The 26,720-nt window shown below is 41.7% G+C and overlaps 1 long non-coding RNA gene across 1 annotated transcript; it reads right to left on the bottom strand.

Moving 5' to 3' along the window:
* Positions 1–272: 272 nt before the first annotated feature.
* Positions 273–4,517, bottom strand: LOC109082512. The gene is made up of 2 exons (XR_002016427.2): positions 536–4,517; positions 273–344 (listed from the first exon to the last, which is right to left on the bottom strand). It is a non-coding gene; the product is annotated as an uncharacterized LOC109082512 (long non-coding RNA).
* Positions 4,518–26,720: the final 22,203 nt, after the last annotated feature.

Raw genomic sequence — 26,720 nt, 5'->3', positions numbered from 1 at the left:
CATCTTATCACACAAAGTTTAACGTTAAAAAGAAAGCAGCAACAAACTCCAAAAGGTGCTGGGTGTGTGAGTGCAAGTGTTGATAGTGTTGGTTCGTTGCAGACTAAGGGGATTGTTGATTGTACTTTTAAACCTTTCCTAATGAAAGGCTTAATTTCACTTACTGGCAAACTTGAAGATTAGAAAGAAATGTAAATATTGAGAGACACGGGAACTGCCCAGTCCTTTGTTATCTCTTGTAGCTCCCCCCAGTAATTTCACGAGCACAAGGATTCTCTGATGACAGGCGATTTATTGACTGGTTCACCATAAGGATAACCATCCAATTCAAGATGCCGTGAGAACTAAATATACAAAAATAAAGTTACAATAAAGAATATAAAAGAAAATACATAAATCAAATAAATAAATGTTGTTTTTGAAAACTTTCCATTCAAATTCACTTTAACAGCAAACTATAGTCTTTGTATATCACTCTTTTCCACACAGCAACACAATCCACATTAATCATATACAATATAAATGACAAACTTACTTCATTGGCTGCTTATTACCAAAGGAGAACTTAATCTTACATCTGGTAATATTTTCTGTAACTTCAGATGAGTAAATGAACTTTAGAAATGTGGAATACAGCTTCAACTTGCCATGCGGTTTAGACAACAACTTCTTGAGTTACACTGTGCTTTTCATAATAGAAGTCTCCACTAAACAGTTCTTTACAAATCAATTTCAAATTAAAGGTCTTTAACAAAATAATAATAAACATGAAATATTAACTGAATCCTCTGTCAGTTACATCTCTGAAGTATTGCCTTTCTGTGATCAGTCGTACTGTGGAACTAATGTACTAGTGCAAGGCATTGAAATGTGTACTATTCCAGTTCCCTTGCACAGAGTGCATTTAAAATGTGATTTAGTTAGTTGGTATGTAAAGGTAGGGATGCGCTCTAGTCTAGTCTGCCTGTTCAGGGGGTTGATTTTATTTTGGGGAATGATCTGGCTGGAGCAAATGTGATGGCCTTTACTGGAGGTGCTGGATGTGCCAGAAGTGTCTTGTGGCTCTGAAGAACTGGGTGAACGTTTCCCCGACATATTCTCTGCCTGTGTAGTTACGCGAGCTCAGGCGCGTAGGTGTGGAAATGAAATTGATTTGTCAGACTCTTTTATCGTTCCTGTTTTTACAGGTGAGAGATCCCTTAGCCCATTGGAAGTTTCTGACACATTTAAAACACTACTGAACCCAATCTCGAATGATGTAAAAGGTGGTATGTTTACTCCTGAGAATTCATTGATAGTTGTAAATAGAAAGCAAATGAGTGCTGCCCAACAGTCCGATCCAGGGCTCTGTAAATGCTTCAATTCTGCTGTAAGTCAGGAGGTGGCAAGGGAGAAACAAATGGCTTATTTTATTGATGATGGTCTCCTTATGCGCAAGTGGTGTTCCGATGATGCTGCTGAGGGAGACTGGAGTTCTGTGTTTCAGATTTTGGTTCCTGTCATGTATCAGACTCAAGTGTTGTGACTAGCCCACGACCATCAATTAGCTGGACATTTGGGAATTATGAAGATCGCATATTGCAACATTTCTTTTTGCCAGGGTTAAAGAAAGATTTGGCTGAGTATTGCCGGATGTGTCCGGTGTGTCAACAAACCGGTAACCCAAATCAGGTAATTCAACCTGCACCTCTTGTGCCTTTTCCTGCTATTGGGGAACCATTCGTGCACGTAATTATTGATTGTGTCGGACCGTTACCAAAAACGAAAGCTGGTAACCAGTTTTTACTGACTATTATGTGCGCAGCTACACGTTTTCCAGAGGCTATTCCCCTTTGTAAAATAACAGCTTCGGTTATTGTTAAACAGCTTATCAAATTTTTCTCTACATTTGGGCTTCCTAAAATCATTCAAACAGATCAAGGCACTAATTTTTTGTCTAAACTGTTCACTCAAGTAGTAAAATCACAAGTCCATAGTTCATCGATCCTCCAGTGCTTCCCATCCTGAGAGTCAGGGAGCACTGAAGCGGTTTCATCAGTCTTTAAAGTCGATGTTGAGGAAGTATTGTATGGACAGGGAAAGAGATTGGGTTGAGGGAATTCCGCTCTTTTTATTTGCTGCTCGAGAAACAGTGCAAGAATCCCTGGGTTTTAGCCCAGCTGATCTGGTTTTTGGGCATTCAGTGAGGGGCCCTTTGAAAATATTAAAGGCTGCTATCATCGAAACAAAAGTGTCAAACAATGTGCTCAATTTTGTAAGTCAGATGCGGGAATGCTTGCACGATGCTTGTTTGTTGGCACGTGAGAATCTTGCAAAGGTACAGAGCAGTATGAAGAAGCAGCATGATTTGAAAGCTGTTCCCCATTGTTTTCAGAGTGGTGATGAGGTACTTGTTCTTCTGCCTGTACCCGGATCAGTTTTAGCTACTCGTTTTACTGGTCCCTTAAAAGTTGTGAAACGAATAAGTGAGACAGATTATATTATTGCTACACCTGATCGGAAGCGTCAGACTCGGGTATGTCATGTTAATATGTTGAAACCTTTCCATTCAAGGGAAAACCTACTAAGTGCTGTGGAGCAGGAAGATGCACCTGTGGTTACTGCTGCTGTTTGTGAACGTGTGAGTCCCTCTTGCTGTGACGCTAATGTTGATGAGGATGGAGTTCTGTTGCGTAATGCTGTGCAACAGGGAGCGAGGTTGTCGAATTCTGTGATGTTATAAAATTTGTCACAGCATCTTGTTCATTTGTCTTCAGCTCAAAAACATGATATTATGCAGTTGGTTAAAGGTTTTCCTCAATTGTTTCACGATGTGCCCACTCAGACGACTGTTTTAAAACATGATATCAAAGTTTCAAATTTGGCACCTATTAAACAGCATGCGTATCTTGTTAATACGATAAAACGATCTGTTATGCGTGCAGAGGTTGATTACTTAGTGGAAAATGTATTGGCTGTACACAGTTGTAGTCCATGGAGTAGCCCTTGTCTGTTGGTACCTAAACCTGACGGAACTTACCGATTCTGTACAGATTACCGAAAGGTTAATAGTGTTACCATTCCTGATTCGTATCCTTTACCCAGGATGGAAGATTGTATAGACAATCTTGGATCAGCTCGATTTGTTAGCAAGTTAGACTTACTTAAGGGATACTGGCAAGTTCCACTTACTCCTTCTGAAATTTCAGCCTTTGTTACCCCAGATCATTTTCTGCAGTATTCTAATATGGCTTTTGGAATGTGAAATGCGCCTGTGACTTTTCAGAGGTTGGTGAACATTGTATTAGCTTGTGTTCCAAATTGTGATGCCTACCTTGATGATTTAGTTGTTTATTCTTCTGATTGGGTAGAACATCTTGCTTTATTAAAACTTGTTTTCGAGCGTTTGTCAGATGCATCGTTAACTCTTAATTTGACAAAATGTGAATTTGGGCAAGCCACCATCACCTATTTAGGTAAGGAGGTGGGACAGGGGCAGGGTCGTCCTGTAGAGGCAAAGATTGCTGCCATTACTGAGTTTCCTGCTCCAAAAACCAGGCGTGAGTTGCGCAGGTTCATTGGTATGGCAGGATATTATCGTAGTTTTTGCCGGAATTTTTCTACGGTTGCCTGCCCTCTCACTAACTTATTGAGTCCTTCCAATTCATTTGTATGGACCAAGGAATGTCAACATGCTTCTGATAGCATGAAGGTGCTTTTGTGTAGTGTGCCTGTCTTGGCTGCACCGGATCTTTTACGCCCATTCAAATGGAAGTTGATGCTAGTGCTGTAGGGGCTGGAGCTGTTTTGTTACAGGAGGATGTAACTGGAGTTGATCATCCGGTTTGTTGTTTTTCTCAGAAATTTAACAAACATCAACTCAATTATTCCACTATTGAGAAAGAGGCTCTATCACTACTTTTTGCATTGCAGCACTTTGAGGTTTACGTTGGCTCTACTAATCTACCTATTGTTGTTTTTACTGATCATAATCCTCTCACTTTTATGTCCTGTATGTATAACCAGAATCAGCGGCTTATGCGGTGGGCTTTGGTGTTACAGAATTATGATTTGGAAATTCAGCATAAAACAGGTCAGGAGAACGTAGTAACAGATGCCCTGTCGCGTGTCTAGGAAAGGTTATGAATGTAAACATATTTCGTATGTTTTTATTATGTTTACTCTTATGGGGGAGAGTGTTATGGCTGGTGCCGTTTTGTGGTGTTTTCTCTCTCTTTTGGTTTGTCTTTATTTTCCCATTCTTAGTGCTATGCCATTGGTCCTGCTTCCTGCCAATCATCGTTGGAGGTGATGACGTCCTCTGATTCATTCCACTTGATGGAGATTGGAATCTATAAAAGGAAGACGCTGACAATGCAAGAGAGGCCTTGCTTGTTGTCTGTTGCTAGTCTTTTTGTTATTCCGAATTTTAGCCGATGCTAACTTTGTGTATTGTGGTTAAGCTGTTGTTTGTGTATATCTGTGTGTGTTCGGTGCATTACCAAAATCCTAAGTTTGACCTCCATTCATTTAAATATCTTTTGTATATACACTAGTAAATATACAAAAGAAAACCAAGGAGAGGAAAGGTAAGCATATCACGTGATATACATTTCTCATCCTGCAGTTAACTTTTGTTATATACACTAGGTAAGGGGCGTGCATCACCTGCTGTATTTTTTTTGTTTGAGCTAGTAAGAGTAGCTTATGTTAGGGTATCTTCAGATACTGAAGATTTTCTTTTCTTTTCTTTTTCTGTAGCTAGTGTAGAATTGATAATTGAGTTAGAGGGTTATATTTTGATTATTTCATTTGTTTGATTGCCGCCCAATTCCCTCCTTTTCCCTAGTTTTCTGGGGTTTTCTTATTATTTTTCTCCTTTTTGTTTTCTTTTTGTAAATGTTACTGTGGACTTTTTTTTGTATATAAGCTTTCCTACAATAAACTTGTAAATAAACACTTGTTGCTTGCCTTTAGTGCCTTTGTTCTCACTGCTTGCCCTGGTATTGAACCGAAGTCAATCTCCAACACTCAGTGTTATTCCCCATACCCCTTACTAACTACAGGGGATGTAACGGCTGATTTCAGATTCAGTCCACTCCTTGTGAAGCTCTTCCAAGTTCTTGAATCAGCTTTTCCTGACAATCTTCCCAAGGCTGTGGTCCTCCGTTTTGCTTGTGCACCTTTTCCTACCACACGTTTTCCTTCCAGTCAACTTTCTATGAATATATTTTGATACAGCACTCTGTGAACAGCCAGTTCTTTCAGCAGTGACCTTCTGTGACTTACCCTCCTTGTGGAGGGTGTCGATGATCGTCTTCTGGACAACTGTCAAGTCAGTAGTCTTTCCCATAATTGTGGTTGCATGTTCTAAACTAGCTCAGGATGTACCCTGATAATAGATAAAACTAATCAAGCTCAAATGGAATATTCTAATTTTTTGAGATACTGAATTTTTAATTTTCCTAAGCTGTAAGTCATAACCATCAAAATTAAAGCAAAAAAAAAAAAAAAAAGAAAAAATTTGACTGCCGGACAGCTTGCCCCCCCCCCACCAACATAAAGACTGCTTATCAAGGCGGCCTCGAGATGGTTGAAAACTTGATTACACTGTCTAACCCAAACACAGGGGAGTGGAGGCCTTAGCAGAACGACTCTGTAAGCGAGAGGAGGCCAAATCTACCCAACATAAAGACTGTTTATCAAGGTGGCCTCACAGAGGGCCGAACACTTGATTACACTGTCTAACTGGAGCTCTGATGAGTGGAGGCCTCAGCAGAATGACTCTGTTAAGCGAGAGGAGGCCAAATCTACTCAACATAAAGACTATCAAGGTGGACCCAAAGAGGGCAGAACACTTGATTACACGGTCTAACTGGAGCTCTGATGAGCAGAGGCCTCAGCAGAATGACTCTCTTAAACGAGAGGAGGCCAAACCTACTCAACATAAAGACTGTCTATCAAGGTAGCCCCACAGAGGGCCGAACACTTGAAGCTAAGTCTATCTGGAGCTCAGGTGAGCGGAGGCCTCAGCAGAACCACTCTTAAGCGAGAGGAGGCCAGACCTATTCAACATAAAGACTGTTTATCAAGGCAGCCTTGAGAGGGCCAAACACTTGATTACACTGTCTAATAGGAGCTCTGATGAGCGGAGACCTCAGCAGAATGACCCTCTTAAGCGAGAGGAGGCCAAACCTACTCAACATAAAGACTGTCTATCAAGGCACTTGATTACACTGTCTAACTGGAGCTATGATGTGGGAGGCCTCAGCAGAATGATTCTCTTAAGCGAGAGGAGGCCAAACCTACTCAAGCATAAGGACCACTTGTCGAGGTGGCCCTACAAAGTGCCATATACTTGATTGCCAGGCTAGCTGGAACACATTTTAATGGACCAACTAGCTGGAGCTTAGGTGAGTGGAGGCTAGGATAGGAAGGAGAAAGGAAATATTATCTCTTCCCTTTACTATGAGGCGGATCTGTTCCACCCACACGTTTGACTTTGATAAACTCCCTCAAATCCTTCCTATTCCCACTCATGTCTTTTCTTTTTTGAGTCCTGCTCCTGCCAGCAGGGGGAGGAGGAGCCCGAGTTGCCACACTTCACCTCTGAGCCTGCCTGTAGTCCAAAGATGCAGATGGCCCAGGGTCCCCCAAGGTTTTATGCGCAAACCCAGGACGGCGCGGTATCAATTTTTTATAAATTGTGTCACAAAACGCAGACACGGGGGAACACTTCCTAAAGTTCTTGTCAGAGGATGTTTCCATATTGCCTTTTAGTCATGCTTCAAACAAACGGATCTCCTGAAGACAAACAAGAGGATGACGTATTCCAGAGGTGCCCTTTTATACCCGCAGTCACATTATTGTTTACGTCATGGGCTACCACCTGCCAATGTCAAGTTCATTGTCATTTTTTCATTCATGCTTCAGACACCGGTCACACTTGAAGTGTTCCCCTAGCACCAGCATGGAGTTCCCTTTCGAACGGGAACTCTGAGTTTCGAACAAAACCCGCTTTCTGGAATACACCCCTGGGTAATAAAAAAATCTATAAAACCATTAATAAGTCTTGGGGATTTATTTAAACGAACCTGAGTTGTTGATGTTTAGTTAGGTTTTTAACATTACATTGCACTTTATTAATGAATGTATGAGAACTACTTAAGGGTTTTTAAGTGTCATGAAACCCCCCTGTTGCAGCACTGGTCTTTCACACCTTAGATCTGAAAAAGACTCCAGAAATTGTAACTTTTATAAGTGACTTTATAAGTGATGTGACACACACCCGAAGCAGTGGGCAGCCATTTATGCTGTGGCGCCCGGGGAACCTAGGCATGTAAATCTGTGGAAAAGTGTGAGTGTAGAGGGTGGGAAAAGGAGAGAAAAAAAACAACAATAAAACACAGACCTACAACCAGTGCTTGAAGTGGAAAAAGAGAAGTGCTGGTAAAACCCCCCAAAAATAATCATTTTCATAATTCTAAATGTATGTATTCTGAAAGAAAGAAAGAGCATTTTCTAGAGCATTTTTAATATAAATAAGCACCAGTTAAGTTGCAATACCAAACAGGACTACAGGGAGGCACCAAAAGACCACTAAACCTGCTGCCTTAATCTGACTGAACATGCTACTATACGGATCCATTCAGAATAACTAAACCACTGTCCAGCGCATAATCTAAAACACCTCCAGCTATGGAGCCAGAATGATCTCAATAATAATTCACGCAAAAGACGCGATGCACACATGCGTAACAAAATTCACATGCATGAGAATAATTCATGTGCACCAAAAAATATATATATAGTCACAAAAACCAATTCACGTGCACAAAATAAGATTATATATTCATAAAATACGTTTCACAAATGCAAAACACAAGTCACAGATGTACAACTGTGTATAATTTTTTTGAATGTTTAAAATTCACAAGTTTATTATGGGCTGTGAATGTGAATCGCCTTGGATTTGTGTGTGTATTTTTGAGACTTTCCTGGCAGCGAACTCCTCCCACGTGAGACACTCGTACTCTTTAGCCAATCAGAGATATTCTTTATAAAAGTTAAGACTTGTCCACGCCCCCCAAAACGGCTCGTTCTAACATGCCCCCACATCTCTACGTCAGTAACACCAAACAATTACATAATGACGCCCAAATGTTCACGCAAAGAAAGGCGGCGTACCTTTTATTCTCGCTGTTGCCACCGGCGCCATTTCATGGAGAAGCTGTGTGTTTCATTGTGAAAGTGAAACTACTTTGTTTGGCCTTCCAAAAGAGCACGATATCCACTTTGTCATGCCTAGAGTTGATCTGTGCTGGTCACTGAGGAAATACATCAACTTCGCGCTCACCGTGGACTAAGCGGTGTCCAGCCCAGGGTCGTCACATGTGGTTGCCGCAACCCCTTGCCGCTCACTCAAGCCGCAGGCCATTCCTTACTCAAGCCCTTGGCTGTTCCTCACTCAAGCCGCTGGCCATTCCTCACTGTTTGCAAGGACAGTCTAGCGCTTCTGAATTATGGTATATAAGTAGGTTTACATATGTAAAGGATTTGGCACTGATGATTCAAACGCGAATTTTGAGCAGTGTAGAGTAGCACTGTGTTGTTTGTTGTTTCTCCGATCACAAATGCAGACATGGTTTTATGTTTACACGGCACGATATGCAACGCAACACATAAAAAGACAGTATAAGTCATTATAATCAGTAATTATGTCCCCACTAGATGCAACAACTGCCTCGTTTGTAATGGGTTTGATTGTTTTTGTCCCGTCATGCCAGTGTTCTGACCGGGACACGCCATAACAGTATATGTTGAGGGGCGTTACATTTCCGTTAGATGCTTGAAACATTTGGCCAATCACAATGCCCTGGATAGCTGGCCTATCAGAGTGCACCTCGTTTTTCAGACCGATGAGGTTTGTAAAAAACTATGCATTTCAGAAGGCGGGGCATAGAGGAGAAACAGTAATGTACATTATGTGGAAAATAATGTGTTTTTTTAACCTTAAACCGCATAAACGCATTTCATTACACCAAATACACAAAATAATGCTCTTTTTAACAACATCATATGACCCCTTTAAACTCATCACGGCGTTCCATGCAGAAACCACTCTCATGTGTACTCCACATGTTGTTACATATTAAATATTGTTATGGTTATGTTTACAGAGATGAACTGACAGCGCGGAAGCTCGTTCATCAGATTTGAATTCTCCGCTGTAAGATAACCTCATGCATAATACAAAGCAGTGATTGGATCATAAGAGTTATACTACGGGGCCGTTGAATGCTTAAATCTGATTGGCTGGCGAACGTTCTGAGGTGTGCAATTATTTCGTTGTGGCCTCCCGGCTCTGATCTTTACGGTCCTGCCGCATACTGTGCCTCGGGCAGTTTTAGGTCGAGTCCTTACGATGAAAACTCCCTCAGATACTCTGCGCAATCCAGCCTTCAGAGTTAGAGGAAAAGTCCAAGGGTCATGCAAGCATGGTCCATTTATGACAGCCTTCAAAGCCCCCACTCTTGGGGTGCTTTCACACCTGCCTCATTTAGTTTGGATGAATCGTATCAGAGTTTGTTTCCCCCTTTGGTGCGGTTCGTTTGGGCAGGTGTGAAAGCAGCAATCGCACTCGGGTGCGCACCAAAGGCGGACCAAACAAGCGTACCGAGACCTGCTTGAAGAGGTGGTCTCGGTACGCTTTCAAACGAACTCTGGAGAGGTTCGTTTGTGGTGAGAAAGTGATCCGACCTCGAACAGACCCAACTGCAAAAAGTACTGATCATTTTTGGACTAAACCAGCTGCCGTAGTCAGCTGCGCTGTGCATTATGGGATGAGGAAGTGTTTGTTGACAGTTTGCACTTTAGCATGGTAGCTCGTGGATTAATGCACGCCTCCGCTTGAAGTTACGAGCGATGCCTGCTCGCCGTTTGCAGTGCATTAGAACGTTGTTTTCAAGCCGCATCCGCGCTTCCTTATAGAAATGTATTGTTTGCATATTGTGGTGTATACAAACAATGTAATAAATTATGGCCAGGGACAAAACTAGCCCGCGCAGTCTCTCCATAGTTGTGTTGTCTCCGTGTTGTTTGCTGGCTTTTCCTCTTATGTTGGAAATTTCCCGCACATAAATTCTGACCAATCGAAAAGCAGTTTAGGAAATACGTCATGGCCAATGAGTGATGTGGATGTTGTCATGTGACTGCATTTTGGTTTGTTTCAACTGGTTCGGACCAAAGCAATCAGTGTGGTGTGAAAAGGAACCAAAAAAGCTGAAAAATGCTACAATGTATAATTGTTTGCCCTTGGTTCGGACCAAATGAACAGAACTAGAGATGTGGAAGCACCCTTGGGGTGGTAGGTCGGCCTGACAGGACATTTGGACGTCTTCATGTTATAGAATTCCCCGCCACTCAGGTGCTTCGGGGCCTTATGCAGGAAAATCAGATTAATACTGCAAAAGTTGAACGACAAAAGCCCCTAGCAGACTATTGGGCCCCATGGAGACACTTGCCCAATGTCTCACAGAGGGTACTATACACCGTTCGACACTGTTACACCATTCAATTTTGGAAAGGGCCACCTCCTTTCAGCAGGGTTCTTTCTACGACTGTATGTCCTGGGGAGGCCTTGATTTTAAGTCAAGAGATTGTGTCACTCCTAGAGAAAGGGGCTATAGAGGAGGTACTCCACACTCAGATGGAGTCAGGCTTTTACAGTCGGTATTTTGTTGTGCCCAAAAAAGATGGTGGTTTATGTCCGATTTTAGGCTTGCGTCATCTAAATCTTGCGCTCAGAGTGAGCAAGTTCAAGATGCTAAAGAGGAAGTCCATTCTGTCTCAGATCCAATCCGAGGACTGGTTTGTAACCATTGATCTAAAGGATGCATACTTTCACATCCAGATCATCAAGAGAGACAGGAAGTTCTTCAGGTTTGCTTTCGAGGGCAAGGCTTACCAATTTTGTGTTCTTCCGTTTGGACTAGCTTTGCCTCCTTGAACGTTTACAAAATGTATGGACGCAGCTCTGGACCCGTTGCGGCTCCAAGGTGTCAGAATTTTGAACTACATGGACGATTGGCTAATATTAGCTCAATCTCAGGATCAGGCACTGTCACATCGAGATTTAGTACTTGATCATCTGAGGAGCCTTGGGTTATGGACGAACCTACAAAAGAGTGTCCTGCTGCCATGTCAGCAAACAACCTTTTTGGGGGTGGACTTGGATTCGTGCATGATGCAGGCACGTCTGTTCCTTCAAAAAGGAGTCCAACTGGGGATATTGTGTCATCACAAGATGGACTGCCCCCCAACCCGTAAGGGACATTGTGCATCAAGGATGTCCAGTCAGTGGAGTCTGGACAGAGGCACATGGTAGCTGTCACATAAATCGTTTGGAGATGCTAGGAGTCTTTTTTGCTCTCAAACAGTTTTAACCTCAGCTGAGGGGTTGTCACATGTTAGTCAGGACGGACAACATGACAGTTGTTTCATACCTCAGTCGCCAAGGAGGATTACATTGCTTCAAGCATGACTATGCACTGCCCGCTCTGGTTTTCCCTGTCTCCCCCTCTAGGTCTAGATGCTCTGGCCCACGAATGGCCCAGGACCAATCTATATATATGCTTTTCCCCCTGTCCGGTTGCTCCCAGTAATTCTGTTCAGAGTATGATCAGACAGAGTGGAGCACTTGCTGCTGGTAGCCCCATGGTGTCCCACTCAGTTGTGGTTCTCGGACCTGGTCAGTCTGCTAGCCGGCCCTCCATGGGAGGTTCCCCTCAGACACGATCTGTTAACACAAGCTTGGGGCATGATTTGGCATCCTCAACCGGAATTATGAAGGTTATGGGTGTGGCCCCTGAGCGGAGTATGTTAATGTGTTCAGGTCTCTCAGCCGAGATCACTGACACTATTATAAATTCTAGGGCTCCCTCCACATGACGCTTATATGCTTTCAAGTGGAAACTTTTTGCCTCTTGGAGTAGACAACGCTCTCTAGATACAGTCTATTGCCTCATTGGTTCAGTACTGGAATTTCTTCAAACTTGTTTTTCTGAAGGAATTATCCCTGCCACTCTCAAGGTGTATGTAGCGGCCATATCTACGGAGCATTCTCTCGTGGGAGGTGTTTCAGTCGGTCGTCACCCCTTAGTCTCCCATTTTATGTAGATGTTCCCAAAGCGATGATGTCATTGCAGCATCTCGTTTTCTATTCAGGGAACCAAGGTTACATAGGTAACCGAGATGATTTTGCTCATCTCAAACAAGCCTTATCTCGAATAGCCTACCACTCTTGAGTGCTAGTTGAGGCTTAATGTATCCCATCATGCATCATGTTCTGGAAATAAATTGTGAGACTTTTTGCAGAGACCTCATGAATGGTCATGGAAATTTTTCCAATATGTTAAATATTAGGCTTGTTTGAGATGCTCCTCGCCTCGTCTCAAATGTAGGCCAGAGTAGGCGGCTGCAGTGAGGGGAGGAGTGAAGTAAGTGCAGTCAAGACGGACAGTTCTGACCTCTCAAAGTGGAGCAGGTACAAGAGGAGGTATAAAAAGCAGTACTTATAATACGAGTAATATGATAAAACATCTGAAGCTAAAACACAAAAGTTAGCATGGAGAATTTGCCGCTAGCAGTAACATTAGCACTCAGCAACCAACCCTGTAGCAAACCTTTGCAAGACGAGAGAAAATGACAAGAGATAACCCAAGAGCCAAACAAATAACAGAGGTGCTTACCCAATGCATTGTTCTTGACGATCAACCACTTTCAGTCATTGATAATGTGGGATTTTGTCACCTTGTTAATGTTTTGGAGGCGAAGTACAAGATTCCCAGTCATCGCCACGTCACAGATATTGTATTGCCACAAATACATGTCGCAGTAAAGAAGCATGTCATGAGCATGTTGCATGACATAAAAGCAATTAGCTTTACCACTGACATTTGGAGTTGTAGTGTAAATCCAGTGTCTCTCATCAGCTTAACGGCGCAGTGGATAGATGGCGATTTCACTCTACAGCAAATCATGCTTCATGCACAACAATTTTGGTGCTCAGATACGGGTCGAGCGATAGCTAGCGTATTTGAGGAAATCCTTGCGACTTGGGCAATTCCCAAAAGTTCTGTCCATGTTGTGGTCCGTGACAATGCCAAAAACATGGTAAAGGGTATGGAGGAGGCCGGAGTTTCTAGTCTTCCGTGTGGCACATACTCCGCAGCTGGCCGTCACAGAGGGTCTGCTGTCACAGCACAGCGTTACGGAGGCTGTGGGAGTGGGGCGCAAAATTGTCGGCCACTTTAAACACTCTAACCTGGCATACTCTCGGTTACAGGATATTTAGACACAGCTCGGTCAACCAATAAAAAGACTCCAGCAAGACGTGCAGACTCGTTGGAATAGCACATTCTACATGGTGCAGTCTCTGATTGAGCAAAAGAGCTACCTGCCACTCTAACTGCAAACCAGTGGAATCTTCTGGAGAAGATGGTAAATGTCTTGGCTCCCTTTGAAGAAATGACTCGTCAAGTGAGTTCTTCAGATGCTTTAGCCTTAGATGTAATTCCTGCTGTCACTGTGCTACAGAGACTTTTGCTGAAATAAACGGATGAGGATCACAGAATCAAAACAATGAAGAGCACTTTGCTTGATGCTTTGCAGAGGCACTTTTCCAACATAGAGCAAAACCCACTTTACTGCATTGGAAATTTACTTGATTCGAGATAATTACCATTTTTGTGCTCAATTTTAAAATAATTAATTTTGCTAAAATTATGATTATAAATTAATGCATTAGCCTTAATTTGCACATAATAGTAAAATCAAATGTAAAAGATGTTGAACAAATACTAATGTCATCATTGTTTTTTTGTTTAAGGTATAAAGATTGATTCTTCTCCAACACAGATGCTGCCAGGCAGGCCAAAGAAATGTTGATACTGGAGCTGCAAAAAATGTCTGTGGAAGAGACAGTCATACCTGAGACACATGACGCACCAGCTGACAAAAGGTCTCACAGCGACAAGCCAGGTAGCAGTCTGGACAGTGTTTTTGAAGAAATGCAGATAGATGTGCATCTGAGAGCAGACCTCCAGCAGCCGCCACCGTACAGCTAGAAGCATACCTTGGAGAGACCAGTGTGCGTTGTTCAGAGTAACCCTTCATGTACCGGGCAGTTAATAATATGCGATTTCCTGCTCTGGCTCAAATGGCAAAAAATTATCTTTCAGTCCCATGCAGCAGTGTGGAAAGTGAAAGACTCTTCAGCTCAGTGTCACACATTCTGACTGACAACAGAAGCAGGCTTATAGCTGAACATGCAAAGATGCTTCTGTTCCTTAAAAAAAACTTGCCACTTACTTTTGAAAAATAAAGCGAACTGATTGACGGCATTTTGTACTTTTCATATTGCAAAAATTATTGCACAAGTAAAAACATACTCTGAGGAACCTCCTTAACTAATGGCTTATAAACATTTACAATTATTGTGTTGCTCACAATGGTTACAGTTCACTATTATATTTCACTGTACACTTTTAAATGTTACACAACAGTGAACATTGCTACACAGTTTTATATTATAAACATTTGTTCAGTGAAATTAGTTTGTAGCTTTTCGACAACTTTGTGACATTGATAAAGAAATGTTTTATTATTATTATTATTATTTTATTATGCCCTTGGTTTGGTTATGGAAACTATTAGATACTGTGAAAATTTTTCACAGTACCTTGTGATAAGCAGAAAAAAATATTGTTTGAGTTACAGTTGTTCATAATTACAGAGGATCTGTCCTAAAATTATTAGTCTCACTGTGTCATTACTTGGAAAACTGCCACATCCCAAAAAAAGGTATCCGTACTCATACTCTGTCTTTAAAACATAGTATCGGTGCATCCCTAATTATTTTCGCACCTGAATTAAGCGTCAAAGGTTATCGTTATGCACTTTTAAAAAGTAGTCTCAAAACAGATTTGTGCATGTCCTTTCCCTGATTTTTTTTATTGTTGTATTTTTGTTTTAACAAACTGAATATTGTGGCTACTTTGTTTTACTACATCTCTTTTATGTTTGTATTTCGATCTTTTCTGCAAATGCACATATGCATCTCTCTGTAAAATAGGCTACCTTGTAAACACTGTTTTAAAAGGTACAATATAAATAAAGCTTTAACCAATCAGACCTCCACAACTGACCGATGAAAATACTATGTGAAATATAATTGGCTGAGTGAACTGAACCTGGAATTCTTTTGACAATCAAAGATGGATCTTTAATTTCTTTCCAGTTTAATAATATTTAGCAGTGTTAATGAAATGTAGCCTATAGAAATGGCCAGGAATTGGGTGCTTGGATGATTTGTACATAACCTTTATTTATTTATTTATTTATTTATTTATTTATAACACTCTTTCTAAACCATAAAAATGGACCTCTGTCCAACTGGTTGGTCTCTGAGCAATTTATCTAAAAACAGCATATTATAGCCTATGGCCCTAAAGATTTTATATAAAACATCAATGTTATGTCATAATATGTCATATAGATACCTCAGCTGAATTTAAAATCATTGCAATAAATTGTCAGTTGGTATGATGGCAATAATAAGTAACAACTCCTCAAATCAACATCAAATGTAAAAACAGATGTAAATGATGCAGTACAGTGGTACAGCAAGATACACTGGTGTGAAAAAGTGTTGGCCCCCTTCCTGATTTCGTATTTTTTTGCATGTTTGTCACACTTTTATGTTTCAGATAATCAAACAAATGTAAATATTAGTCAAAGATAACACAAGTGAATACAACATGCAGTTTTTAAATGAAGGCTTTTATTATTAAGGGAAAACAAAATCCAAAACTACATGGCCCTGTGTGAAAAAGTGTTTGCCCCCTAAACATAATAACTGGTTGGGCCACCCTTAGCAGCAACAACTGCAATCAAGTGTTTGCAATAACTTGCAATGAGTCTGTTACAGCCCTGTGGAGGAATTTTGGTCCATTCATCTATGCAAAATTGTTGTAATTCAGCCACATTGGAGGGTTTTCGAGCATGAACCACCTTTTTAATGTCATGCCACAGCATCTCAATAGGATTCAGGTCAGGACTTTGACTAGGCCACTCCAAAGTCTTCGTTTTGTTTTTCTTCAGCCATTCAGAGGTGGACTTGCTTAGTGTTTTGGATCATTGTCCTGCTGCAGAACACAAGTTTTCTGCAGCTTGAGGTCATGAACAGATGGCCGGACATTCTCCTTCAGGATTTTTTGGTAAACAGCAGAATTCATGGTTCCATTTATCACAGCAAGTCTTCCAGGTCCTGAAGCAGTAAAACAGCCCCAGACCATCACACTACCACCACATTTTACTGTTGGTATGATGTTATTTTTCTGAAATGTGGTGTTACTTTTACGCCAGACGTAATGGGACACACACCTTCAAAAAAGTTCAACTTTTGTCTCGTCAGTCCACAGAGTATTTTCCCAAAAGTCTTGGGGATCATCAAGATGTTTTCTGGCAAAACTGAGACGAGCCTTTATGTTCTTTTTGCTCAGCAGCGGTTTTAATCTTGAAACTCTGCCATGCAGACCATTTTTGCCCAGTCTCTTTCTTATGGTGGAGTCATGAACACTGACCTTAACTGAGGCTAGTGAGCCCAGCAGTTCTTTGGATGTTTTTGTGAGGTCTTTTGTGACCTCTTGGATGAGCTGTCGCTGTGCTCTTGGTGTAATTTCGGCCAGCCACTCCTGGGAAGGTTCTCCACTGTTCCATGTTTTTGCCATTTGTGAATAATGGCTCTCACTGTGGTTTGCTGGAGTCCCAAAGCTCTAGAAATGGCTTTATAACCTTTTCCAGACGGATAGATCTTAATTACCTTCTTTCTCATTTGTTTCTGAAATTCTTTGAAACTTGGCATGATTGTCTAGATTTTGAGGATCTTTTGGTCTACTTCACTTTGTCAGGCAGGTCCTATTTAAGAGATTTCTTGATTGCGAACAGGTGTGGAAGTAATCAGGCCTGCGTGTGGCTAGAGAATTTGAACTCAGGTGTGATAAACCACAGTTTTAACAGGGGGGCAAACACTTCTTCACACAAGGCCATGTAGTTTTGGATTTTGTTTTCCCTTAATAATAAAAACCTTCATTTAAAAACTGCAAGTTGTGTTTACTTGTGTTATCTTTGACTAATATTTAAATTTGTTTGATGATCTGAAACATTAAAGTGTGACAAACATGCAAAAAAAAAAAGATATCAGGAAGGGGGCCAACACTTTTTCACACCACTGTATAACAATACATGTTTTAAAATTATTGCTGTTTTGAACATGGGAACTATGTTAATTAATAGAAAATGTATTATAGTGTTATATTTATTATATTTGTCATTTATATATATCAATCCAAGTACACAAAATACATAGGCCTATATGACCACATGAACTTTCAGAATCATATGCTTTTTTGTTTGTTTAGATAAATTGTTCAGAAGGGTTTGACCAAACTGTTAAAGGTTATTTACAAATCATCCAAATGCCCGATTCATTTCTAATATTATGACTAAGTAGTATTACATTGTAAAGAAATTACAGATCCATCTACAGATCCAATCAGATTGGTTGATAACCTTTGACAAGGTTTAATTCAGGTGCAAAATGAATTAATATCTATAGCACATGAGCCCAGAGAGATTTGAGAGTGCACAGGACGCAGTTTGAGTAAGAGAAGAGATACGTTTTAAGTGTGCGCACTCTCTCAGGGCGAGAGCAGCGTGTATCTAAGTGTGCGCATCCAGTTTTTTGTGAGAGCAAAGGAAATCCGCGTGCAAACGGAGAGATTAGCCCTCGCCCACTGTATTAATGTGCTTTCGCGCTACAATAATGCGCTCTCAGCATTTGTCAGTAAAATAACGCCATATTGGAGAATTTGATGTTTCCCATTCAAAGAGATAGGAGTTGTACTTGCATGCCTGAGAGGTGTTTCAAAGATGGCCGCCGAGTGATATGACTTGTCTTAAAAAGACTTTGCCATCGCAAGAGTTTTTTGGCACATGTCAGCATGACATCAGAGCAAGGCGGATGTAACTCGGACACTTTTCTAACTGGCATGCATCTCACCGTGATTACCAGTTATCGGTTCTGCGCAGATTTGCCTAATCTCAGACAAGCCTATTATTATATTAGGCTAATTAGATATTATATAATTTGGTAGAAAAACAAAGTGTTGCACGTTTTATTGGTGCAAAGAGGAGTAGTCTAGTGGTGGTTTGTACAATATTTGCAACTACTTTTTATCATTTAATTAGAAGCACCAAAATTTAAAATGTGTTATGTTATAGGGAATAATATGGAATTAATTAATTATCTTGTGATCTTGACATTTTATTTTCTTGTGATCACGACATTGACTTAATATTGTCTCGTGATCTCGACATTACGAAAGTTGTTTTCTTGTGATCACAACTTTTTCTACAATGATTGTTTGATTTGTTTGTTCTACTGTTGCTATAGTAACGAACACAATGACACACATCTGATTGACGGATAAATGTGGATTAACTTTGCTTCACTTAGTAATAACATCTACAATACATAAATAAAGGCTAATCAATCACTGTTGTTTTTTTTGTAGAGACAGTATGCTAAACATTTTGTTTGTGTAATTAACATGTTAATGGTCAAAGCATCACCGCAAACACAGGCGGCGTGCCTTCAGAAGGATGCAGAGAACTATGCTAAGATCATGTAGAGCTAATTTATACTTTTTAGTAGTCATGTAGGATATGCTGTGACAGATATCATGTAAGTTACAAGCTAGGGATGATGTTTGAAAAGAGTGTTTGTGTATGTGTGTTTGTGTGTGTGTAGTTTCCACAAAGAAATGTAGAAAATACAAAAGATTACAACACTGTAGAAGACTTAATTAAATTAGCCTTTGCATATATAAATCACATTTCTTATCAATATACATTTAATGATTAACAATAAAGATTAAAAATAAGGAAAAGATGCACATTACAAATACGTTGTTGAAGTGCGTCCTAGATAAACACAACATCCCCGCTTGTGCAGACTCCAACCACTTGCTAAGCGAAACTGAGTCGAAGCAGCCTTAGGATTAACTAGCTTTGGGGCAAAGTCCATACAAGAGGAGCTGAGAGAGCTTGCAGATCCTCAGTCCTCTAAGAGAGGATAGGATTTACCAAAAAGCTGCTTAAGGTTGCAAAGTTATCTGACAGACTTAAATGCTCAAATGGATGGCCTGCCAGGCCTTCCAACTGAAAAATAAGTTCCAAAAGGAATCTGTGCTGGACGGAAAGGCCTAAGCCATCTCGTCCCTGAATGAGACAGGAAACCAGAGGGTGACATCCTGCTGAAACACCTCTATGGGTAATGCTCATCAGATATGATAGCCACATAAACATGTGGCAGATCCCTACAGGGTAATGGATGGGTCCAGATTGTGCCCACTTAAGGGCATACAGTGTCTCGTTGAGGGAGCCCTAGAATTAAGAAGTGTTGGTAATATCAGCCAAGATACAAGAACACATTACAACTCTGCTCAGGGGTCACATCCATTAGTTCCATAAAATCCTGATGGGGACGTCCAAGTCATGCCCCGAGCCTGAGTCAGCAGGTTGTGTCTGAGGAGAACCTTCCAAGGGGGTCGGCTAACAGACTGACCAACTCTGAGAACCATGTACAAGTGGGTCAAAATGGCACCATCAACAACAGACGTTCACTCTGACCAACGTTACTCTGAACAGAATTGTTTGGAAACAAACCGATCATTGGGAAGGCATAAGACAGGAACCTGGTCTGCATCACAAGAAGAACGCATCTCACCAACCTGCACAGGGGGAGAGAACTTAATCCCTTTCTGACAATCCATGTATGAGACCACAGTCATGTTGTCAGTCCTTAATCTAATGTGACAACCACTCAACTAGGTAAAATCTGTTTGAGTGCCAGAACGCCGCTCCAAAAAGTTTGTGTGATTGAGTTAATATCAGCCAATCGTCAAGTTAACTCAAAATTCAGACACCCACCACAACAGGGCCAGAGATGCATCCATTCACCTTACATTAGAGGCCAGTTCAATGGAAGAATACAGTACTGGCAAGCTTTATTCCAAAAGCAAACCTGAGGAGCTTCCTGTGTCTCTTGAGAATCTGGATGCAGAAGTACTCGTCCTTAGGTCGATGGTTCACAAACCAATCTCCAGTTCAGATAGAGACGGGATGAACTTCTCCATCAGCATCTTGAAATTGCTTACTCCAAGCACAAGGTTAGGTGACGCAAATCTAATCAACCCATAGAACTGGATGGTGTAACCATATGACAACCTGATCATCTCTCATGAGGCCCCGAGTCACCTGAGCTGCGGGAACAACCTCCGAAACAAGAACTGATACTAAAATCAGGCATGCCAGCACCAACCACAGAGTGGGGACTTGGATGTCAACATAGACCCTGCACCTCTCGATCTCCAAAGGTAAGGCGTGGAGAACGGTCAAAATCAGTCCTAAATGCAACAATCGGCAGAACAGCTGATAGACAGGCAAACAACAATTGTAGGTTGCCCACATTCAGACACAGTTCCAGCTCAATGCAACATTGGAGCTGAAAAGAACAGAGTAATCAGTCATGCAAACCACTGCTTGGTAGCATGAAGTAACCAACATCTCTAGTGCACAATAATGTATGCTGCAGTCTCAATGCAGCCAGTCATGTGAAATGAAAGTGAAAAAAAAGTGAAAGTCGTGACATTTGCTTTGGGATTGCGTGGAATTGGTGCTCTGCATTTAACCCATCCAAGTGCACACACACAGCAGTGAGAAGTGAACACACACCCGGAGCAGTGGACAGCTATATCCAGTGCCCGGGGAGCAACTGGGGGTTCAGTGCCTTGCTCAAGGGCACTTCAGCCATGGGTATTGAGGGTGGAAGAGAGTGCTGCTCATTAACTCCCTCCCACCTACAACTCCTGGTGGCACCGAGACTCAAACCTGTGACCTTCTGGTTACAAGTCCAATTCTCTAACCATTAGGCCACAGCCGCCCTCACAAATGAGTGTTGGTAGCCAAAGCGCCGCAACAATCACATGAAGTTGGCTGACCATGGTGAGCATTATTAGCTTGCCATAAGAAATACTCTTACACATGAACTCATTCACACACTAGCTCAGCTCAGTGCATCTCAGTTAGGATGAGAAGAATAATGATATATGCAAATACTGTTGGTAGCCTGAAGTGCCAAAAACCATGTTGCACGACAAATGCGTGTTGCAAAACTCCACAGAGCCAGCTCATAGCACAGAGTCCACTATTTGTTCCAGCTCAAAACAGTAATGGAGCTGAAAGAATAATAATTAGCCGCGTTTCCACTGTCGGGCCAAAAGCGGGCGTGCTAGTGTGTGCCAGGGCCAAATGTGTTTCCACTGTCACTTCCGGGTCTTGACCATACCTCGAATTTTTTGGCCCGACGAAAACCTTGGGCCAAAGCGGGCCAGCTGGGGCTAGAGGAGTGGTTATGAACAAAGGCGGCGTTTCTCCGGGTCTGGAGAGCATCAGCGCTGCGGATCATTTCATAAAGCTAACAGCTATAACACCAGCATTAAACACTTTTTAAAATAAGTTGAGCTCAAAACTCACTTTCAGTCAGCAGCGAGTGTTTGAAATAACTCGATCCGATCCGGATTATAATCACCATAAAAGGAAGAAATTTTTATAAGCGATGCCAAAGAATATGCACACTAGGTATTAATGTAATGTACCATACCATAGTAAACATGGTAAATGTGACCGTTAGAAGAAATCACAATATTGTAGTAACATATTTTATACTCTATAAAACCCTGCTCACTCTGCAGCCTGAGTCACTATGGCATTAGGTGTAAAAACAGCTTACTCTAGATGTGAACTCACTCACTGATTTGTTCCAGCTCAACGCATCAGCAGAACTGTAAGAAAAATTAACAGCAAGGCAGACTGATGCTTGGTAGCATGAACCGTCAAGACCATAATGCATGATCGGCAGTACACGAAATAAGAGATGGAAGCGTAAGCACCAATTCAAATGCACATGCCTGCATTAGTGCAGTGAAGAAGTAGACAGAGAGATAGGAAAAACCTGTCTACTTAACTTTACAACTGAGCAATTATAGCATTAATGTTAAAACAGCTTACCACTTAATGCTTCAGCGCAACGCAGCAGCATAGCTGAAATATTTATTATATTACTCCAGCAGACCAACGCTTGGTTGCATGAAGCGTCAAGACCATGATGCATGACAAAATATCTGCTGCAGAACTCCTCAGAGTCGGTGTCTAAAAACATTACACGAACAAGAGTTGGAAGCATAAGCGCCAAATCAAATGAACGTGTCTGCATCTCAGAAGTAGAGAGAGAGAAAGATAGGAAAATCTATCTGCTCAACTCTTGTATTCAGAATACAACATAGATGACATATCAAATGTTTGAACTGAGAAAATGTATAATTTTAAGGGAAAAATAAGTTGATTTTAAATTTCATGGCATCAACACATCTCAAAAAAGTTGGGACAAGGCCATGTTTACCACTGTATGGCATCCCCTCTTCTTTTTATAACAGTCTGCAAATGTATGGGGACTGAGGAGACAAGTTGCTCAATTTTAGGAATAGGAATGTTGTCCCAGTCTTGTCTAATACAGACTTCTAGTTGCTCAACTGTCTTAGGTCTTCGTCACATCTTCCTCTTTATGATGTGCCAAATGTTTTCTATGGGTGAAAGATCTGTCCTCCAGGCTGGCCATTTCAGTACCCGGATCCTTCTACGCAGCCATCGAAAGAGCTCTGAAAGAGACGACGTCTGAATGGGAGCATATGTTGTTCTAGAACTTGGATATACCTTTCAGCATTGATGGTGCCTTTCAAGCATTAAGCTGCAAATGCCACACGCACTCATGCAACCCCATTCCATCAGAGATGCAGGCTTCTGAACTGAGCGCTGATAACAACTTGGGTTGTCCTTGTCCTCTTTAGTTCGGATGACATGGCATCCCAGTTTTCCAAAAAGAACTTTAAATTTTGATTCGTCTGACCACAAAACAGTTTCCACTTTGCCACAGTCCATTTTAAATGAGCCTTGGCCCAGAGAAAATGCCTGCACTTCTGGTTTATGTTTAGATATGGCTTCTTTTTTGTCCTACAGAGTTTTAGCCGGCAACGGCGAATGGCACGGTGGATTGTGTTCACCGACAATGTTCCTGGAAGTATTCCTGAGCCCATGTTGTGATTTCCATTACAGTAGCATTCCTGTATGTGATGCAGTGCCGTCTAAGGGCCCGAAAATCATGGGCATCCAGTATGGTTTCCCGGCCTTGATCCTTACGCACAGAGATTGTTCCAGATTCTCTGAATCTTTGGATGATATTATGCACTGTTTGGGGAATTGGTGATCCTCTGCCCATCTTGACTTCTGAGAGACACTGCCACTCTGAGAGGCTCTTTTTATACCCAATCATATTGCCAATTGACCTAATAAGTTGCAAATTGGTCCTCCAGCTGTTTCTTATATGTACATTTAACTTTTCCGGCCTCTTATTGCTACCTGTCCCAACTTTTTTGGAATGTGTAGCTCTCATGAAATCCAAAATTGGCCAATATTTGGCATGAGATTTCAAAATGTCTCACTTTCAACATTTGATATGTTATCTATATTCTATTGTGAATAAAATATAAGTTTATTTAGATTTGTAAATTATTCCATTCCTTTTTTACTCACAATTTGTACAGTGTCCCAATTAATTAGTAATTAGTCGAGCAAACTAATGCTTGGTAGCTCGAAGCGCCAAAAATCATAGTGCACGACTTAACGTCCTAAAATTCAGTGCCTCTCATGTTGTTTAATAAACTTGAGAAACACTTGATCCATGGAGGGAGTAGAGCAACAGGGATTTTATATCAGTAACTCGCCCCCCTACTGAAAAAAAACAGCATACAGTATGCCTGTTAGGTATGTTTTGACGTTTGGTTCATCTTATACCAACCTAGAGGCAAAAACTTAAATCTACTAAACATGTAGTAAAAACTGTAAAGAGATGGACCAACAAAACAGAGTATTTTGATCTCACTGATTGGGGTGTTTTTGAAGCTGCTACCACTGATCTGGACGAACTCACAGAGGCTGTGACATCCTATATTAGTTTCTGTGAGGATATATGCATTCCTACCAGGACTTATTTAACATTCAACAATGATAAGCCATGGTTTACAGCAAAACTCAGACATCTTCGTCAGGCCAGAGAGGATGCCTACAGAAATGGGGACAGAGTCTTGTACAATCAGGCCAGGAACACACTGAATAAAGAAATTAAAGTTGCTAAAAGGGCCTACGCTAAAAAGTTGGAAGATCAGTTCTCTTCCAATGAGTCTACTTCAGTGTGGAAAGGTCTGAGAGCCATCACAAACTACAAGACACCATCCCCCTGCATTGAGGCGAATCATCAACTTCCTGACGACCTGAAAATTTTTTATTTTAGATTGGAAACCCCCCACAACCATTCTGACCATCTCTCTTCACAACCGTTAACACCTCCTGTAATCCACCAGGTCTTCAGGAAGAACAAAAGAAGAAATGCACCAGGCCCAGATGGTGTTACACCAGCCTGTCTGAAAACCTGTGCTGACCAGCTGGCCCCCATCTTTTCACAGATCTTTAACAGATCTCTGGAGAGGTGTTGTATTAGGTAAAAAATGTTAGCCTGAATGCACTGTAAGTTACTTTGGATAAAAGTGTCTGCTAAATGCATAAATGTAAATGTTGTGTGTAGTCCCTTCCTGCTTCAAATGCTCCACCATCATCCCTGTTCCAAAGAAACCGAAGATAACAGGATTAACGACTACAGACCTGTGGCTCCAATGTCTGTCGTCATGAAGTCGTATGAAAAACTGGTTGTGGCTTATCAGAAGGACATCACTGGACCCTTACTGGACCCCCTACATTTTGCTTACCGAGCAAGCAGGTCCGTGGATGATGCAGTCAACATGGGAGTTCAACTAGTTCTGCTTTCAACACCATCATCCCAACAGCCCTCCAGACCAAACTGACCCAGCTCTCTGTTCCTAGCTCTCTGTTCAGTGAATCACCAGCTTTCTGACAGATAGGCAACAGCTTGTGAGACTGGGAAAATTAATGTCAAACAGCTGCTCCACCAACAATGGTGCCCCTCAGGGATGTGTTCTCTCCCCACTGCTCTTCTCCCTGTACACCAATGACTGCACCTCTGAAGACCCCTCTGTCAAGCTCCTGAAGCCTGCAGACGACACTACAGTCATCAGTCTCATCCAGGATGGCAACGAGTCTGCTTACAGATAAGAGATTGAGCAGCTGGCGGTCTGGTGCAGTTTTAACAACCTGGAGCTGAACATGCTCAAAACAGTGGAGATGATTGTGGACATCAGTAGAGATCCCCTCTGCACTCCCCCCACTCACCATCATAGACAGCACTGTGGCTGCAGTGGAATAATTCAGATTCCTGGGAACCACCATCTCTCAGGACCTGAAGTGGTACAATCACATTGACTCCAATGTTAAAAAGGCCCAACAAAGGTTGCACTTCCTTCGCCAGCTGCGGAAGTTTAACCTGCCACAGGAACTGCTAAAACAGTTCCACTCAGCCGTCACTGAGTCTGTGCTGTGCACTTCAGTAACTGTCTTGTTTGATTCAGCTACAAAATCAGACATCAGAAGAATACAGAGAATGGTTTGGACTGCTGAAATGATTATCAGTGCTCCCATGCCCACCCTTCAAGAACTGTATACAGTCGTGGCCAAAAGTTTTGAGAATTACATAAATATTGGAAATTGTAAAAGTTGCTGCTTAAGTTTTTATAATAGCAATTTGCATATACTCCAGAATGTTATGAAGAGTGATCAGATGAATTGCATAGTCCTTCTTTGCCATGAAAATTAACTTAATTCCAAAAAAACCTTTCCACTGCATTTCATTGCTGTCATTAAAGGACCTGCTGAGATCATTTCAGTAATCATCTTGTTAACTCAGGTGAGAATGTTGACGAGCACAAGGCTGGAGATCATTATGTCAGGCTGATTGGGTTAGAATGGCAGTCTTGACTTGTTAAAAGGAGGGTGATGCTTGAAATCATTGTTCTTCCATTGTGAACCATAGTGACCTGCAAAGAAACGCGTGCAGCCATCATTGCGTTGCATAAAAATGGCTTCACAGGCAAGAATATTGTGGCTACTGAGATTGCACCTAAATCAACAATTTATAGGTTCATCAAGAACTTCAAGGAAAGAGGTTTAATTCTTGTAAAGAAGGCTTCAGGGCATCCAAGAAAGTCCAGCAAGTGCCAGGATCGTCTCCTAAAGATGATTCAGCTGCGGGATCGGAGTGCCACCATTGCAGAGCTTGCTCAGGAATGGCAGCAGGCAGGTGTGAGCGCATCTGCACGCACAGTGAGGCAAAGACTTTTGGAAGATGGCCTGGTGTCAAGAAGGGCAGCAAAGAAGCCACTTCTCTCCAAAAAAAACATCAGGGACAGATTGATCTTCTGCAGAAAGTATAGTGAATGGACTGCTGAGGACTGGTGCAAAGTCATATTCTCCGATGAAGCCCCTTTCCGATTGTTTGGGGCATCTGGAAAAAGGCTTGTCCGGAGAAGAAAAGGTGAGCGCTACCATCAGTCCTGTGTCATGCCAACAGTAAAGCATCCTGACACCATTCATGTGTG

Source organism: Cyprinus carpio, chromosome B19, assembly GCF_018340385.1.
Source record: "Cyprinus carpio isolate SPL01 chromosome B19, ASM1834038v1, whole genome shotgun sequence".
Classification (NCBI taxonomy): Eukaryota; Metazoa; Chordata; class Actinopteri; order Cypriniformes; family Cyprinidae; genus Cyprinus; species Cyprinus carpio.
This window is presented reverse-complemented; position numbering and strand designations above follow the sequence as displayed.